At 39.8% G+C, this 18,514-nt stretch overlaps 1 long non-coding RNA gene across 1 annotated transcript; it reads right to left on the bottom strand.

Moving 5' to 3' along the window:
• Positions 1 to 261: 261 nt before the first annotated feature.
• Positions 262 to 13,936, bottom strand: LOC310840759. Its single transcript, XR_014562102.1, has 3 exons — positions 13,828 to 13,936; positions 3,140 to 3,238; positions 262 to 459 (listed from the first exon to the last, which is right to left on the bottom strand). It is a non-coding gene; the product is annotated as an uncharacterized lncRNA (long non-coding RNA).
• Positions 13,937 to 18,514: the final 4,578 nt, after the last annotated feature.

Raw genomic sequence — 18,514 nt, 5'->3', positions numbered from 1 at the left:
CTCAGTTTGGTTCCTGGCACTGAAAACAAATTTCTAGGCTCAGAATGTTCCCAGAGCTACCCTTTTTAAAAAAAATTAAGTAAAATTAAATTAATTAATTGTATACCTTTTGCACCTGGCTCTGGATGACATATCTTGAGATTCTAGGAGAAAACAAAGTAGATCTGAAAGTCTGAAGTCTGCCCACTCCTGCCCTATGATGATCAGAAACAGCCTTCACCAATCCCAACATGTTCAAAGGATTATTACTGCCCACCTGTGGTCACACAACCAGTTAAGCAAGGAATATTTATTTTGATAACCAGACATATTTAATCAGCAGACAAACAAAATACTCCAGACAGAGTTTTGGATGCTTCTTATAGTAAGGAGGGCTTGTAGGATCCTTATTGTAGCAAGGAATCCCAGAAGTCTTTTGTGTCCTACTTGAATAAACGAAGCAGCTGAAAAATGCTGGATCTATAAATGTGTAAGAGATAATTATCTCAGCTATAGTCTATCTCAGCTATAGACTATCTCAGCTATAGACCATCTCAGCTATAGTCAACCATACACTACTTTGTTCCTGCTCCATACCTTCCTCCACCATTATATCTTCACATTTAAACACTGGCTCCCAAAACAGCAAAAGACAGAAGTAAAGTTTGTGGCAGGACTAGGGCAGCCAAAATTTTGCAGATTAAACATTACAGTGGACCTTGCAAAGGCAGTTTGTCATGCTGGATTAGGCCTGCATATACAGCCGATGAGGCACCTGAATCAGACTCTCCTTTTCCCGTTTTGTTTATCCATCTATTTTGGTGCTGAGCACTAGGATATTCTTATACACAGCATCCTCCTGCACATGGTGACTTCTATATCAAAGCTAAAGAATTATGCTTTCTGTTTTAAACCGATCTCTAGAAACATTTGGGTAGCAAGCCTTTGAGAAGCTGTTTTGTGTTAATGGGCCATTGCTTTCAGCAACCCTCCCACCCCTTCCACACAACCCAATTTCATTAAGTTTCATAATTTTGAAAAATAAATTAAATTCTATTAATAAATGCTACTTTTCAGTGAACAATAATTGCTTATCAAAACAGCTTAAATTTTTATTCTGTGGCCACTCAAGTAATGCATATTGAAAAACCTTGGTATCAAGTGAATAAATGTGCCAGAGTGATATAGAATATTAATAAAAACACTGAAGCTTGTCTCACAAGATGAGACAAAAAAAAAAAAAAATACAATCTTAGCTTACCTCATTGAATGATGAGTCAATATTTATTGAGTTTCCTTTGGGGTAATATGTGACAGCAGCCACAGATAAAAATTTAAATCTATTTTTGTCGTAAAACTAAAACTCATATCCTAGGCCTGAAGGAGAAACGGTGGGCTTAAGCATCTGTTTGTTTCCCCCTCAAGATATTTCGTGCTAAAATTAGAGCCTCAGAGCCACTTTTATTTGTGTTATAGCTGAAATTATCTTGTGAAATTGCTGCGTGAAATAACTGTCACATATCTGCTGACATCAATGGGCACATAAACGTATCAAGAGCACAGATGTTTGTTTTGTGGAAAGTTGACTCTGGCTATCCTTAAAACAAGAGACAGAAGATGAAAGCCACTTTTACTGCTGTCTGAGAGGGCAATGGGCTGTGAGAAGAGACAGAATGTATTTTTGGTCAGCATTAAGTAGCAAGGAGTTCTCTTCAACACATCTGGAAGTTGAAAGCAGCACATCAGATAACTGAAATGTACCATTTTATCTGGCAGTTCGAGCTCTCTATACAGTATAGCTTTTGCATACTATTATAGCCTGGTTTTTCCTAGTGCATTAAGGTGTATTGAATTTTTCAGTTTTCAAATTCCAACAATAAGGGATGCTAAAAAGTTGTAATGTGACTTGAGAATTCAAAAGATATTTTGGTTAAATTAATATAATTTTGTTTTTCTTGGTAAGTAAAATGTGTGTAAAACGGCATAGAAGTAATTTGAAATGATTGCCAAGTGCTTGCAGTTTTGCTGTTGTTTAGCATTACCCGACATTTTCAGAAGGTTAAAATTAAAATCTTTGTCTTTGTGCTTCTTTGTCAAATGGTGACTTACAAAGCTAAATGTTGTGCAATCACAAAAATAATAGCAGATTTGAATTCTTCATACCCAAAATCATATTTTTAAGGCCCCTCACTGAAGAAATTTACAAAAATTAATTACAGCCCCTAAAATGGCATGCCCTACTAATGCATTTATTTCCTTTGAACTCCTGTTGACACCTGTCTGTCTCAAGAGACAATGGAGTGCGCCTCCGGGGGTGAAGTCAAACCACTGTGTTAGCAGCAGTGAAGTGACCTCCCTGGGGTGCAAGGACCTCCATTGTGTAGGGAGGTCCTGGGCTGCCCAGATGACAAGAGCTTCTCAGCCTTGCTGGTGTGGGTCACAGGGAAGCAGAACAATTTGTTTGGAATCAGCTGTGCTGCAGGAGCTGCCAGAAGGAGGCATACTAGATGCCATTCAACCTTCTTAGGCACTCAAATTTGTGTAGGGTTTACTCTTTGCACTCAAATTTGTGTAGGGTTTACTCTTTAGCCTTTTCTTCTTCCGAAGATATCCTGCAAGGCAGCAGAAGTTTAGGATCAGATGAGCTACCTTCCCAGGTTGATGAGCCCCATCTTCCCCTCACTTTCCTCTACAGCACATGCAGTTACTGCCTTCTTGACATTGGGACCCACTGTTGGTCTTATCTATTGAATCCATCAGAGCCTGTCTTTGCATGCAGGGGAAGTCCTTAACTCACAGAGGTTTGAGATTCATTGGCTATCCTCATCTGGTTTACCAGCTGACTGAAGCCATCTCAAGGTGTGGCAGCTGTTGCATGCAGACAGCTTCTAGGAGCCACAGGTGAGAGCTGAGTGCAGGGTGGGACCAAAGGTGGACAAACTACCCCAGAAGGAGCATGATGTGCCCCCCACCAGAGGTAATATCTATCCCCATACACCCTATGCACACCTCCTTTGAACTATTCATATTCTCATGGATAACAATCACTGTAGTTAATGGTGGTTGCATAATAGTGCAAGAACAACTGAAAGAGACAGTGATGCTGCAGTGCTCATTTCTCATAAAATGCAGAATTCAAGCACCACTGCTCCATCCTTACCTAATAGCTGTCCACTGGTTTGAGTGCTGATCGCCTGTGAGATCTCCTGCTGCATGGTTCCTTGAGATTTGTGGCAAGGTCAGCTCAAGCATGTAAAATCTAGTCAAGGAAAGTCAAATATGGAAGCCAAGGACAGATCCAGGATAGAAGAAGAAGAAGAAGAAGAAGAAGAAGAAGAAGAAGAAGAAGAAACAACTACACTCTGGACAGCTCCAAGTAAGCCCTGTTGGTTTAAACTCTTATTAAAGTAGCTTTAGGACAGCAGAATTTCTGACTCATGGACCTAATAGGCACAGCAGTGGTCCTAATTTGGCCCATGAGGCTGTTTTGCACCAGTCATGCCCACATGTGATGTCAGGTGCATGGTAGGTAAACAGATGTTTGCAAAAGAACAATTGGCAGCTTAAAATGTTCCTTAGCAAGCAGAGTTCACTAAAAAAAGCTCCACTGGGCTTGGCTTCACTAGGGAGTCCCCTAGTGCAGCTGATGGTGCTCACTGAATGGTGATGAGAATAAGCCTCTTTGATACCTGTCAGTGCCAATCAGCTGATGAGAGTGTGCCTTCAAAAGGGCTCATTGTCATTGCCAATCAGCTGATTGGCAATGGCAGCAAGTCCCATTGAAGTTTTCCATTTCCAGGCATGGCTTGGATTCCATGGACATTTTTCCTCTGCCAGTCTTGAACGGTTAAATCTTGTCCCATTGTCTTTACTCTTCCTGCGTCTGGCAGTGATTGTAGCAATGGGAGCCTTTCTATGAGGTTTCCAGATCTCCTTGGCAGTGCCGGAGACCCTGCATGTAAAGTAACCCACCACCGTAGCACAAGAAATCCATTTTTTAAGAACATGGCCTTTTTGTGATTAGGAGAATGACAAGGAAATGCACTGAAAAGTGTGGAATGAATGGATGTAAAAGAAAATGTACAAACACTACAAAAGGAAATCAGAATGAATGCATAGCTGTCAACGTTTCCCTTTTTTAAAAGGAAATTCCCTTATTCCGAATAGGATTCCTTGCAAGAAAAGGGAAAAGTTGACAGCTATGAATGAATGCTCAATAAAGACTGGGCATGTAAACTTTGTGCAAGCAAATCTGGATAAATGCTCAATAAACAGGTCATTTGGAGGAGTCCTGACTGGTAGCAGCTCTTCAGGGTTTCATGCAGGTAACATTCCCAACCCTACCTGGGGATGATGGGGATTGAATACCTGAGATCTTTTGCATGCAAGCAGCAGCTCAGCTCCTGAGCAACGGCCCTTCCTTCCTTAGGCTGAAGCAAGTAGTTTAATGTATGCACAACATTATTTCTAAATAATTAAAACGTGAAATGGAAGAAGACTATTTAGTCTGCACCATCATAACATGATGGCCAATCGTAGGTGCTTTGATTCACTCTGCTTCGATGGAATACAAATCATGTTTCATTAACATCATAATTAAAAACGGTTTGAATGTGAATGGTCATTCAGTTGGGACAGCCACAACTGACTGGCTATTTGAAATCCTTGGAAATGACACTAGCTTAAATTATTTTCACCATAAACCTGATTGTAACTAGTTATCCTATTCATTTAAAGTGAAACTTTTTTTAAAAAAAAAGGGTGATGAAAATCAGCAGAAATTTCAATATATACAAAGACTGATTTGCCTGCAGAGTCAGTTTTTTTAGCATGCCAACCATTCCACCATAGCCTTGCAGGCACTCACAGCCATTTATTCTTTTCATAAGCCATATGGGCTATTATTCGTCAGTATGTGATCCAAATCAGTGACAGAGCAGTCAGCACTGGCATACATCGTTATTCCTGTTTTGGAAAGAAAATGACATGCTGTTTTCCATTGTGCTATATAATGATGCACTAATTGTCCCTGATGCCATAAACATTTTCATAATTTCTTTTTTTCCTCATTAGGGACATGGTTTAAGTCCTAGCCTACTGTATGATTATGTAGCGCCCTGTTGCCATGCAGGCTGTGATGAAGGCAGAGAAGGGCAGCAATTACACTGAATTAGGCAGCCCAATTTCACTTGTCATTATTATCTGCATGGAAAGTATTTTCACAAACTGTCCATGGGAAAACCCTCAGATGACTGAAATAAGCATCTTCTATTTGTTGGGATAGCTTGGGCCAGCATGTGGCTGTCACAAGAGGATGTTGCTGAATATAAATATATTTTAGAGAAAACACATCGTATTGATTTCCCCCCCTTTTAGAAGCCAGGGAAGCTTTCTTACCATGTATATCATGATCTATGGCCTATAATAAAGAACTGGTGTTAGATTAGACTGGGAAACCTGTGGTCTTGTTGAACTACAGATGCTTCCAGATGGAGGTTTTATATCACAAATAGGTTGTTCAGTTCCAGTTTTTATTACTGCAAAATAGACATGTTAGCTTTGACATATTCTGTATTTTCACTTATACTTATTTGCTGTCTGTACCAGTGGATGGAAAATGAAGGAATGTATTCATGCTGTGTTTTTTGTCCTTCCACTTAATCACTTTCTCCCTGCCATCCACTACCCTTCCTCATATTTCTGTACCTGTGCATGTGTACCTTTAAAACAAAACTAATAATAATCACTAGACGTGTGCAAGAGCACACGATGCCAGTCATAACCATTAACAGGGCATTTACATATCGCTCCCTACTCACACAGCATCAATAAAATATTGACATTCCAATAAAGAAGCCTTGCACAAGACTTCTGCATTTCTATTATTTTTAAGTCCCAATATATTACGGCCTTTGAGGTCATCCCCAGTAGGACATATATGCCATTGTGTGATAGTTATTCCTGATTGAATCCATTCCATAAAACATGTTAAAGTGTAGTTGCCAGACGGAGTTCACTATCAAAATTAGTGTTTTCAGAGCTGAAAACTGAATAATTGTGCAGTATTTTTTCTTGTAATTTAGATAAGATACCAATTATTACCAATTAGTATAGGATATCTGCCTTATCCTTTTAAGGAAAAAATTGCTTATGGACCTAATGTTTTATTTAGGTGGGGGATGCTGCCACATTCCTGCTTAGATTAGAGCAAGTGTAGAAGGTCTCAAATTCTAGAATGCCTCAAGTTCTTCATTCCTGGAGTAGATGTTTAGGTTTAGGACTGACCTTGTGGGTTGTCTGTTTTTATAGTTCTGCAGAAGGTAAGTAGAATCTGGCTTGCTCTTTGCTTGTCTTCCTAATTTAGGGAGGAAATTGTGCAAACATTGCATTTTACAGCTTGAGACAACAGGGCTAGATGAACAAATAGTCTGACCTAGTATAAGGAAGCTTATTATGTTCCTTAAATTTGTTAGTTTCAGTTGGACCATTAGCCCAACAGTGGACATTTCAGCATTCCCCATATCAGCTTCTCTAAATCTGACAATTTCATCTGTCAACATATCTCATTTTCCCTGCCATATATTGGTTCCACTACATTGCATTTTTGTAGCTTTAGCCTCCAGCATTGGTTTTCTAATCTGTCACATAGTTGTGTTACTTTTAAAAACTACCACATGCTGTATTCACCATACTATTCAATATTATAGAAAATGTGGCCTGCAGTTCTATGCAGGTTCTTACTATTGATCTCAGTGAGACATCTGAGTAAATGGGCATAGTACCAGGATGTGTGTTAGTGAAAACATGTCTGTCTATGAAACCAGGTAATATATGTGTGCTGAGCCAAGGCAACAGGAGCCCTATATAACTCCAGGCGCCACATGAATTTGGTCCAATAACTAGAAGTATCCAGGGCCATTGTTTTTCATACTGTAGCCAGCAACAATCTGCAGTTGCTTTCATTCTGTTCTGAAAAGTTGGTGGAGGAACTTTGCCATCTTATTTGACTGAACAGCTGCACATCAGGGGTTATCCAGGATTTAACACTAATGGTTTCTTAAGGCTTCTGCAACTGTTAACTAATTAAAGTTGCAAACATTAAAGTCAGAAAGTGAGGTGATTTCAAACATTAATGGTCTAATAAAGCAATAATTGACAACACCACAGAAATCTGCTGTAATAATTTCTTTCTCCAGCTGTCTTATACTAAACTTGCAGTGTAGTAAGTCATTCACCCCCACAACTTTATGGTTCACTCCTTCAACAAAAGTAATGTCACTGTTCTAGGTCTCTTGGGCAACACAGAAACTTTCCTCTATCTCCTAGTTTCAGTTGAAATGCTTAATTGCACCCCATGTGGTGCTTTCTAATTTTGCTGATATATTTATTTTGTTTCTTTTCAATCTAGGGCTTTTCCTGCATTATAGTATGCACTGCTGTAACATAAAATTTAGCCAGTTTAAGAAATTAGTGTTTGTGTGTATTTGTTCACTTACTGCACAGTCCCAAAGCTCATTTGTCTATTTAAGTGTTTTTATTCTATTGGTGATTCGGCTTGAAATTTATTATTTTTATTTAGCACTGAAAAGAACACATTTCTCAAATTAGTACAGTCTTTCCAAATCGCCTATGCACTTTCCTCCAATGAGCTCAAGCTGCTGTTCATAGTTTTCCTCCTCCCTATTTTATTCTCACAACAATGCTGAGGTTAGGAAAGTTAGGCTGAAGGTGAGTCCCAAGGCAAAAGTGGAAGGCTACAAGACAACAGTGTAGATCTCTGAGCACAGGTATGAGGAACTTGTGGCTGGCCAGATACTGCTGAACTACCACTCCTATTACCCCTGGCCATTGGCCATGATGGCTGGGGCTGATGGGAGTTGTGGTTCATCAACATCTCGAGAGCCAAAGGTTCCCCACATCTGTAAAAGCTTAATAATATTGTTCACATTATTATTATTATTATTATTATTATTATTATTATTATTATTAAAACATTATATAACTTAATTTCCATTTAATATTTCCTTTTTATCCAACTCTGATCTGGTAAAAATGGTTTACTTCCTTTAGGTCAGCCAGTACACATCCAAGTTTAATCTTTCCTACATTAAACTTGGTAGCATGGGCATATTGCAAAGATATTGAAGTTAACACAATATTATGTGTGCTAGTAGTCAACTAAGTTTTACTCAGAGTAGACCCACTAAAATTAATGAACCTAATTTAGTCTATTTTGAGTAAAATCACTGTTTCTGAGACACAGATTATTGACAATGCCCAGATTTCCTCATCAGTAGAAATGTATTTCTTTGCTAAATGTGATCTGTGTCAACTATTAAACTTCTCTTATATAACAATGAACTAAGGAGAATCTTATTTTACAATGTATACTAATTGATTTCTGCTTTAGTGAACACCCTGAAGTTGCCTCAAGATGCATGTCTCAGTTATGCAATCTCATCTGTCTGAATTGCTTACAGGATTTAAATCACAGAGGCTCAGGAACACGACAAACTTTTATAGGCAATTGGACCTCAGGGCAGTTTTACTGAGCTAATAAATCAGCTTCTGTAATGTAGAACTTAAGTTATTTTTTCCCCCAAGCCTGTTAGACAGGTGTAGTTAATAAGGAACACCAATTTCTGTGGCCCATACATTTCTGTGGCCTACTCGTGACATAGCAGTGTAGCTGGCACCACATCATCTGCTAATGTTGTGGAGGTAGAACCATTTGTCCAGGAATGGTATGTTTAGAAACAGTCATCTAGTGTGAGACTAGCTGCTACTTAAAACTGACATCTTTTCAAGAACACAACCAAGTGTCATAGGTAACTGTCCAAGCGAAAACACTGGAGGGGAAGCATGGCACAGAGAAAAAGCAGAGATGTCTCAGACTGGGTATTCAAAAATAACATCCCTTCCACATGTACCTTTCTTGACATGCTTCAAGAAAAAAAAGATATCCTGGGCAAAGAATCTTAGGATGACTAGCAAAGCAGCCATACCAGTTTTACCAAGGATCACTTCTCAAGCGAAATATTTGCCTAATATACATGAAACTAAGGAAACACGGATCAAATAATGTTTGGTGTCGTTCCATGCCAATGGGTAACTGTGTGATGAAAAGGGTTAAATATTGTCAGCAAATAATATTTAAAAACCTGTTTGCTAGGATTAAGTAAGACTCAGCTCCAGGTTAAGTTAATGACATCACATAGTAAAACCAAACCTATGCATCTTTATCAGAATTAAGTCTTATTGAGTTCAATAAAGCTTATCCCCAAGGATCTGCACCTCAGAATTCAGACATGAAGTGTTGCCTAAGGGTAATATCAAGTAATTCGTAGAGCAGTTCCATTGAAAGGGATGGTTTTAAGTCACTTAATTTCATTAATTTACAAACCAGCAAAAAGGCAGGCTATACAATTTTTGTAAGTAATGAAAAATGTATTTGAAATACACTTACACATTATTATTATGTCCAGCATCATTGGAAAACCTTACTTTTTCGCTGTTCTAAAAAACTCCTGAGACAGAGAACTGAAAGCACTTACCAGCCTTTATATTTTGTTGAAGATAAGAACGAAGTTGGGGATTAGAAAGAACAGTTTCTGCACTCCATGATATTTCCCCAATTTATAAAAGTTTCTAAGGTCTGGTTTTTAAAGATTGTGATCAGATTTGGTACCTTTGGCTCCTTTCAGTGTAAGTTTCCTGCTTTAATTTTACTTTAAAGAAGCAGGTGAAAGGCCATTTGGCACCAGCCAATTTGTTTTACTTCAGCTCCCTGAAAGGATCACAGTTGCTTAGCAACCAGAGTCGTTCTCCCTCTGTGCTTGCACTGGGCCATAGAAACGTAAGAGTTTTCATGTCTTGGGCTAGTAGCATCAACATAAAAGTAAAAAATCTTCCAGACTTTTCATCTTGGAGTTCTGATCTTATCTCCTGTTTTATGTTTGAGGCAAAGAAATTAAAAGATTTAGAAATCAGCAATATGCTTTTATGTAATGGATTGCGAATGTAGATTGTGCAGATTCTCACCTGTGTTGCATACCCCACCTCCAAATGCCCATCATTAGTTGAACATGCTCACTGTTATGTACTGAAGTTCTCACCCTGGGCCAGCAGGGGGATACTGTAGATAGTTATGCAAATGAAGGATCGAAAGTGACGTTCAGTGATTGGATAGTTTTAGAAAGTTGCTACAGTTACGTTGTTCTGGAGCTCTATATAAGCAGGCTGACTGAGCTCTTCAGTTCAGTTGTGTTCTGGTCTCTGAATAAACAAGAGCTGTTTGAAGAATCGCTGTGTCGTCTGATATGTTCGCCCACAACTTAACATTCACAATAAAACTACCACTGCAAAAGAAAAGGGAGAAATGGTTCCCTCTTCTTTGAAATTAAGGTGAATTAAAAGGTTGTGTTTAAAATAAGTAGTGTACCACAAAGAGAGAAAATGTTTGCAAATATTTAGTAATATACATGAGTAGACTAAACCGAAGTGTTCACCCTTTTCTGTGTCATAATTATAGCTGTTCTTTGATCCTTCTGTCCATACTCAGCCAGGAAATTAGATGTGGGTGGAGGCTTAAATCTGTTATATAAGTTTTTCATTGGTATGTGGAGTTAGTAATAGAGCTGGCTTGTAGAATTCATCATCCAGAAAGCTCACAAGACATATTTTATCATCTGCCCCCATTTCTTTGTAAATAACTTGGTAGCTTTTATCAAACTCCATGTTGGCCATAAAAATTGGCAGTGTGCTTCATTTGGCTTGATGGGTCAGAAGGCAGGCCTGCTCTAGAGTTTGTTGGGTATATTTGCAGAGACCTTTTGGGGTTGCTTTGAAGGATAATGGGGGGGGGGAAGAGAGAGAGATATGAATATTCAAGGTTACATTCCCACCTGCTCTCATGTTCACTGCTCATATTTGCTTTTTCTGAGTTACATACTGTAATGTGTAATGTGTACACACACACACACACGGTAACATTTTAACATTCTGAGTAAATATGTATGCTCAACCAGCTTACATATTTACTCAGAATTAAGCCTGATTTACTTCAATGCCTTACTCCCAAGTAATTGTATTTGGCTGCTACCTTAATTTAACTGAAGAAGAAAAGTATGTTTCACTCTTTGCTCTTTTCTGGTCTTTCAGTTATAATGCAAATGATAGATAAAGGAAACAACTATTATTTCTGTCATCTTTACTTTCATCTTTGGGAAATATTTCAGTCTGAAATACGACCAGTTATTTGAGGGAAAGAGTTTTGTTTTTTGCATGAGTACTGGAGAGAGAAAAGCTGAAATTCTGCAGATGTGAGGGCACCTTTGTACAGTGTGGGATGCCTTGTTTATATTAATTCTTATTCACCAGCATTATGATATTAGGTGTGAAATGTTTGTGAGATTCTAGATGGCCCATGTTAAGTATGCTGTATTAACTTGGATATTGTTCCGTTTCATGTAGAAGAAGCTGGTGTCATCAATCATGTTAAGCGCTACATTGCTTTGGGCTAGTTCCATTGAAATTAATGTTATTTAAGTAGCAAAATACCAAGAAGTGAGAATAAGAGAGATAAAATCTGACATTTTCTTTTTTCAGATCCCCCCCTTTATACAAATCAATGTATTCCCCCGTCCTTGCATTTCTGCATTGTTGAATATAGAAAAACAAAACTGACTGGCACCAGCAGGGTCCAGTGCTGCCTTGTCCAATGCAGCCCAGTACAGTACACCATTTGATACAATATCCCTAAAGACCTCTCAACCCACAAGGACCCTTCAGCTTCTATATTCAGTTTGCTTCACATGACCTATAAACCAGCTATTCTACCTGCTTTGAGCTTTGTAAGTTAAAACATTACTCAATCTTTAGAGTCATTTGGATTCTGTGAAGCAAGTTTCTTGATGCGGCCCACCTTCTCGCTGTCTATCTGTGATGGAGAGCTGTCAGGATTTATCTGCAAAGAACTGATGTGCAGCAGGGTTCTACTTTGGGGACAAAAAGTTCAGCCTGACAGCTTTCTAGTCTACTCCAGTTTTATAGCTCTATGACTGACGGCACAGTCATAATGTTTACCTGGAAGTAAGGCCATCCAGGTGGCGCTGTGGGTTAAAGCCTCAGTGCCTAGGACTTGCCGATCGAAAGGTCGGCGGTTCGAATCCCTGCAGCGGGGTGCGCTCCCGCTGCTCGGTCCCAGCGCCTGCCAACCTAGCAGTTCGAAAGCACCTCCGGGTGCAAGTAGATAAATAGGGACCGCTTACCAGCGGGAAGGTAAACGGCGTTTCCGTGTGCGGCTCTGGCTCGCCAGAGCAGCGATGTCACGCTGGCCACATGACCCGGAAGTGTCTCCGGACAGCGCTGGCCCCTGGCCTCTTGAGTGAGATGGGCGCACCAACCCCAGAGTCTGTCAAGACTGGCCCGTACGGGCAGGGGTACCTTTACCTTTACCTTTACCTTAAGGCCATCCAGCTTCAGTGGGACTCACTCCAGCTAAGTAATTCTTGTAATAACATGACCATGGTGAATCATTAATGGAAAGGAAAGAGGTGCAAACCGAACACCTCAGGAACAGAACGAGATGCTTTCAGGCTGCTGCTGAAAATAAAAAGGTAAAGGGACCCCTGCTGAAAATAGCAGACCTATATATCCTTTTCCCTTTAGAGATGATATAATCATGCTCCATCTTCTGCTTCCACTCCACTTCACTGACTGACCCTTGCAGGGTGTGTGTGTGTGTGTGGGGGGGCTCAGAATGCAATGACACCACACCCAGTGTTTTGTTTTAGCAACCAGCTTCAAGAATGCTGACATACCTAGTTCCATAATGGACAATCCTGGTCAGTTTGTTCAAAGGAACATATCAAGCCAGGATTCTTTTAAACTTTGCAAAATCTCTCTTATCTGATAATCAGAAACAACATTTGGACAAAGCTTTTGAATAAGGTGCCTTTCATTTTATTTTTCTCATAAACGGCTGATACCACAGACTACTCTTAAAGTCTGCACCCATTCCCTTAACATTAAGAAAAAGGCCTGCCTCTTACAGGAAAACACATTACAAATTTATTTCCTTAATTAAAGGAAAGTTAATCCCTTTGACTGTGTCAGATAAAAATGATAATGATATTTTTCTTTGTAAGATTGCCATGGAAATTAACAGGAAGCAGATTCCTTTAAAAAGAACCAGTCTCAGTCACTTTTATGGCTTGATGTACGTATCTCCTATGTGTGTGTTCTTATTCTGTGTGCTTGAGGTGTGTGAGTGCATGCATGGGTGCATCTCAAATCCATTCTGTCACAGTATGCCTCTAAGGGCTGACAGGGCAAAATGATGATTAACAGCAACAGGAACATGCTGCCCTGTTCTCTTTAAGGAAGAAATAAATGTTAGATGTACTGTATCATCATCATCATCATTTTTATAATCCCCATCATCTGAGGATCACAGGGCGGTTTACAAAATAAATACACAGAAATACATATTGTAGTAAAAAACCAAAAACAATAATCCACACATTGTTTAAAAGGTCTTTCTGACTTTCCTTAAACTAGTAATTTGTAATAACAGTAGACAAGAGTCTTAATTTAAGGAATGCATTGAATATGGCTGCCCCCCCATGCTTTAAAAAAATATGATATGCCAGCAAAAAAAGCAAAAAAGTCAGGTTATATCAAACTGTAGGATCTGATAATGAACAATAAATATGCTATTGTTGGGTGGGTTGGGGGACTATTAATAAGACAACATTATCTACTTACTCAAACAGGCAAAACATTGGTCTGAGTGACAGGATGTATTATTTTCTCTATTATAATAATAGAGCATACACCTCTACTTACATATTTTTGGTGCGGGGTGGCTTAGCTTATGAACAACACCCAGCTGCCACTCCAGGCAGCTGGCACCCTAAGGCTTCAGGCATTGTAGCCAGCTGCTATTCACACAGCTTGCTGGCAGGGCCCACAAGGACAGTCTGTGACATCACTCCTGTCTGGTTGCCTCAGAAGTGAGCTTCAAAGAGGAATAAGCCAGCAAGTGCTCTGCTTGATGATGGCTCAGTTCTTGCCCAATGCCATGCTCAATTCTGATATACTGGAATCAACAAAGTTGTGGCCATGTTTAACCACAAATCTGTCTCCTGGTGTTCCTTTCCTCCCAGCTATCGCATGTGGTGTTCTACACACGTTATTCACTGTTACCCATATATAGAGATACATCGGGGCTGAGGAGTCTCCCCCCCCTAAAATATTTGAACCCCGCCCCCAAGCTGATGGGCATTGCCATTCAAACGGTGTGCGTGCACTGCATCATGTGATCAATTATGCTAGGCAGGGCTTACATCCCTCCCCCAAATATTTTATTCAAGTTGGTACCCTTGTAAAGATGATAGATAGATAGATAGATAGATAGATGATAGATAGATAGATAGATAGATAGATAGATAGATATAGATAGATATGATTTTACACTTTTCAAATGATCTTGTATCTCAAACAGATGATTTTGACCCACAAATTTTGGTTCAAATCCTATTGTAACTATGAGGTGGCTGGAAGACCTTGGGAAAACAAATAGCTCTAAGCCGAACATACATCTGTAAAATGTGGGAAAATATCGACCATTTTTCATGGGATTGTTTTTAATATGGGCACTGTGAAGCAATTTATTGCACACTTAACTGTTTGAAGCTAAGATTTCTGCATCAGGCTATGCACATTTAGGGCATGCTAACAGCAAGTTCACTGCAATATTGAGTAGACATTTTCCATTGTGTTCTAGGAACACTGAGGTTAATGAAACGCATATCAGCAGTTCCTCACAAGGAAAAGATCAGTAATGGAGGACACAATGTCTTTGAAAGACAGTATACTCTATTACTAATCTCATGGTGGTAGCAGAGTGCTTGAGGTAGTTTAGATTAGAACACAGTAGTTTTCCTGCTGCTATTGCAAGGCTCCACATGCCTGACTGCCTGAAGTGAGGCTACATCCATGATTGCATCATCTCCAATACTCAAAAAAATTCCTGGTAAACATACAGAGGTCGCTTGACAGACAACTCTATGTGGAATAGATTCTCTGATAGTAGCAACTTTGAAAACACCTGATCTAGCACGTGATATATGCTGATCTTGCCATAAGATGATTGATACTTTGCAGGAAATTTGACCAATGCAGGTGCTTTAGTTATGGTTACCAGGGCCTGTCACCAGTGATCAAAGACAATGAGAAAACATCTTGTTATCATCCGTCTGTCTCGGGTAACAATGGAAAAGTGCACCTTTGGGGGTGAAGTCAAACTGCTGAAGAGTTACAATACCCACTGTGGTTGGAGAGATTGATATGGGAGCGGCATGTTTTGTTGCAGCTGGGGCATAACAGCAATATTTCATCTTCTGCACTGCTCCACTCCAGTCCAAGTCCCACCCACTCACTGCAGTCAGATTGGCTCAGGATTTGGATGCTCAGGGGGCAGGAATGCCTGCCAATTATAGTGGATGACCAAGGGATTCCCCATCTGCTTGCTGCCTAGCCCCAGCATTGCTCCTGGGAGATCTGAGTCCGCTGTGATGAGCCACAACAACCTCCCATCCCGAACTGGGTAAGCAGCCATTTGCAGCAATATCTCATCTTTTGCATAGTGTTTGGAAGAGGCAGTTCACAAGACCTTTGAAGTCAGTGGAAGAGTTCCAGTTGGAGAGCTTCCTGATGGTAATGTATTGTGCGCTGCTAAGGCATGCAAGTTTTCCGCAAGCATTAACTTGCATTTCACCTTGCTGCAAGAAATCCATTGAGTAGAAGTATTGTGTGCTGGAGCCACATCTGAATAACTGTATGCATTTAAACCTTTGTGCAAGACCACTCGGGGTAGAGCTTTTGCCTCAGCCCAGTTATATGCTATAAAAAACGGTTGTTATGCCACAATAAAATGAGGTTGTTTCTGAAGGCCCGGCTAAGTAGTGCTCTCCCTCTGAAACCCAACACAATAACAGTACATCTTGGGATTTTTGCTGCACATGTACATATGCCCCCAAAGAAAAAGGGAGTGGAAGGAGGGTAAGGAACGGTTGAAGGGAGGAATAAGAAGCACACACAACACTTGAACATGACAAATATGTACACAAGGGGTGGGAAACAGAACAACTGTAACAGAACAGCATGCTTAATATAAATAGGTCTGAACCAACATCCAAATATTTTTGCAACATCTAGTTATTATAATCCCAAGGAATCTTTGGATTTATGTTCCCATTGCCAAAATTTCATTGCAAACTACTTTAGAAACTAAGTAGTGTTCTAGCAGGAGAAACCTACTGTTCAAATAGATACCCAACCCCAAGTGGGTGTCCAAAAGTATCTCTTTGGGTTTCTACCTACTAGCACAGGTGCTGAACTTTGGGTGGAGAGTTCCCTCCAAGTGCTTTTGTCTATAGCTGGCAATGCTTTTGAAGTCTCATATGCAGAAAACAGTGAATGTTCATTGTTTGAGGATAAAACCAGCTCTACTTTTGCCATTTATTCTTTGCAATGATGTATGGCTCACGTTGCTGCAATCATGGTCCCAGACAAGTTATGATGATTTGCTGTGAAGTTGATTTATGATCCAGACACTGGTGAAAATCATTTTCTCTTTCACATCTTGCTGAAATCATGTCCCCGGGCTGAAAGTTTCATTAGAAAAGATGCTGGGATAGATTATTATTTTCCGTTGAGAATTTTGATATCTAAACTTATTTTCTAATCTGTTTTTATGTTGATATGGGCTAAAGAAAAGCATAAGCTATTTTATAGACTGCACATACTTTTTAACCAATATTATATTTGTCAGAATTGTTATGCATATAGCAAAGTTTGATTCCCTTTGGAAGGAGGTAATGGGAGACTTATTCGCATTTTGGAATATTTGAGTTTATTTATGTATATACTGGTTAAGCACAGGTAGACAATTTAACTTAAAGACCTAAGATGAGCCCTCCTGGATTGGACTAAAGACCTATCTAGTCCAGCATTTGGTTCTAACAGTGGCCAAGCAGATAGTCCAAAGTTTGCTGCTCAAATATCAGATTTCTAGGGAGAAAGCCAATATCTTAACATGCTTGCAGAACACAACTCAACTCTCCAGGCTAGCCCACACTTCCACTTGTGGAAAGCTTGTTTCTGAGTGGTTTTCTGCTTGACCCACACTTTCTAGGCACACATCTGAACCATTTCTCCGTTGCCCTTCTGATTTCCCAGGCAAAACCCACTCTTTAGTGCAAAATCACTAAATCACTTACCTAACAGAAGGATACATCTGACCAGACTAGCAAGTGTTGGCATAATGGTTAAAGTGTTGGACTTGGACCTGAGAGACTAGGGTTTGACTCCCCACTTGACCATGAAGATCAGTGGATGACCTTGGGCCAGTCACAATCTCTTAGCCTAACCTACCTCACAGGGTTGTTGTGAGGGTGAAATGGGGAGGAGAACCATGTACGCCACCTTGAGATCCTAGGAAGATAAAGGTTGCACAGTGGTACCTCGGGTTAAGTACTTAATTCGTTCCGCACTTAACCTGAAACTGTTCTTAACCTGAAGCACCACTTTAGCTAATGGGGCCTCCTGCTGCTGCCGCGCCGCCAGAGCCCGATTTCTGTTCTCATCCTGAAGCAAAGTTCTTAACCTGAAGCACTATTTCTGGGTTAGCAGAGTAACCTGAAGTGTAGGTAACCTGAAGTGAATGTAACCCGAGGTACCACTGTATATGAATCTAATAAATAATTATAATATAATATAATATAATATAATATAATATAATATAATAAGCTGGGGAAGGCCTATAACTCAGTAGCAGGACATCTGCTTTGCATGCAGAAGGCCCTAGATTCTATTCACAGCATCTCCAGTTAGGATAGGTAATGTCTCCTGTCTGGAACCCTGGAGGGACACTGCTAGTCAGCATCAAAAGTACCAAGCTAGATAGTCTAAGTTGTTACTAGGCAGTATTATGCAGCTTTCAGGAATCTTCGTAGCCTGCTAACCTTCTTTTGTTCTACCCACAATTTCACAATAATATAAAATAACATGAACAACGTGCACTTACAACTCTGCAAGAGCAGGGTAGTTTCGAAATGCACAAGGGAGAAAACAAGCAATTCATCAAAACCATGCAAACAACAGTTGTAGTAAACTGAAACAATTCTCTTTTCTGGTTGCCAGTTAAATTACCTCTATTCATACAAAGCATAAAAGGCAGCCAACTTCTAACTGGAAGCTCTTCTTCCTTTGTAAAAGCAGAGGCTTTTTAAACAGACCTTAAATATATTGACTATTGCTGGAACACGCCCCAGGGATATATTAGGCCTGCCAAGATGGATGCAATTTAGCTCCATTGATTAAATCGCTTTTACTAATGGAGGCATTGAAATTGTATCAGAACATAAACAATTCTGGCACTACTTAGAAACCCATCGAAGTATGGTAGGTTTTTATGCAATCATAAAAGTGCAAGGATATTCATTTTCTTACATTTCTTACTCCTCTCTCT

This window comes from Podarcis gaigeae (genome assembly GCF_964106915.1).
Source record: "Podarcis gaigeae genome assembly, chromosome: 3".
NCBI classification, from domain to species: Eukaryota; Metazoa; Chordata; class Lepidosauria; order Squamata; family Lacertidae; genus Podarcis; species Podarcis gaigeae.
Note: the sequence above shows the minus strand (reverse complement) of the source record. Positions and strands in the feature narration are given on the sequence as shown.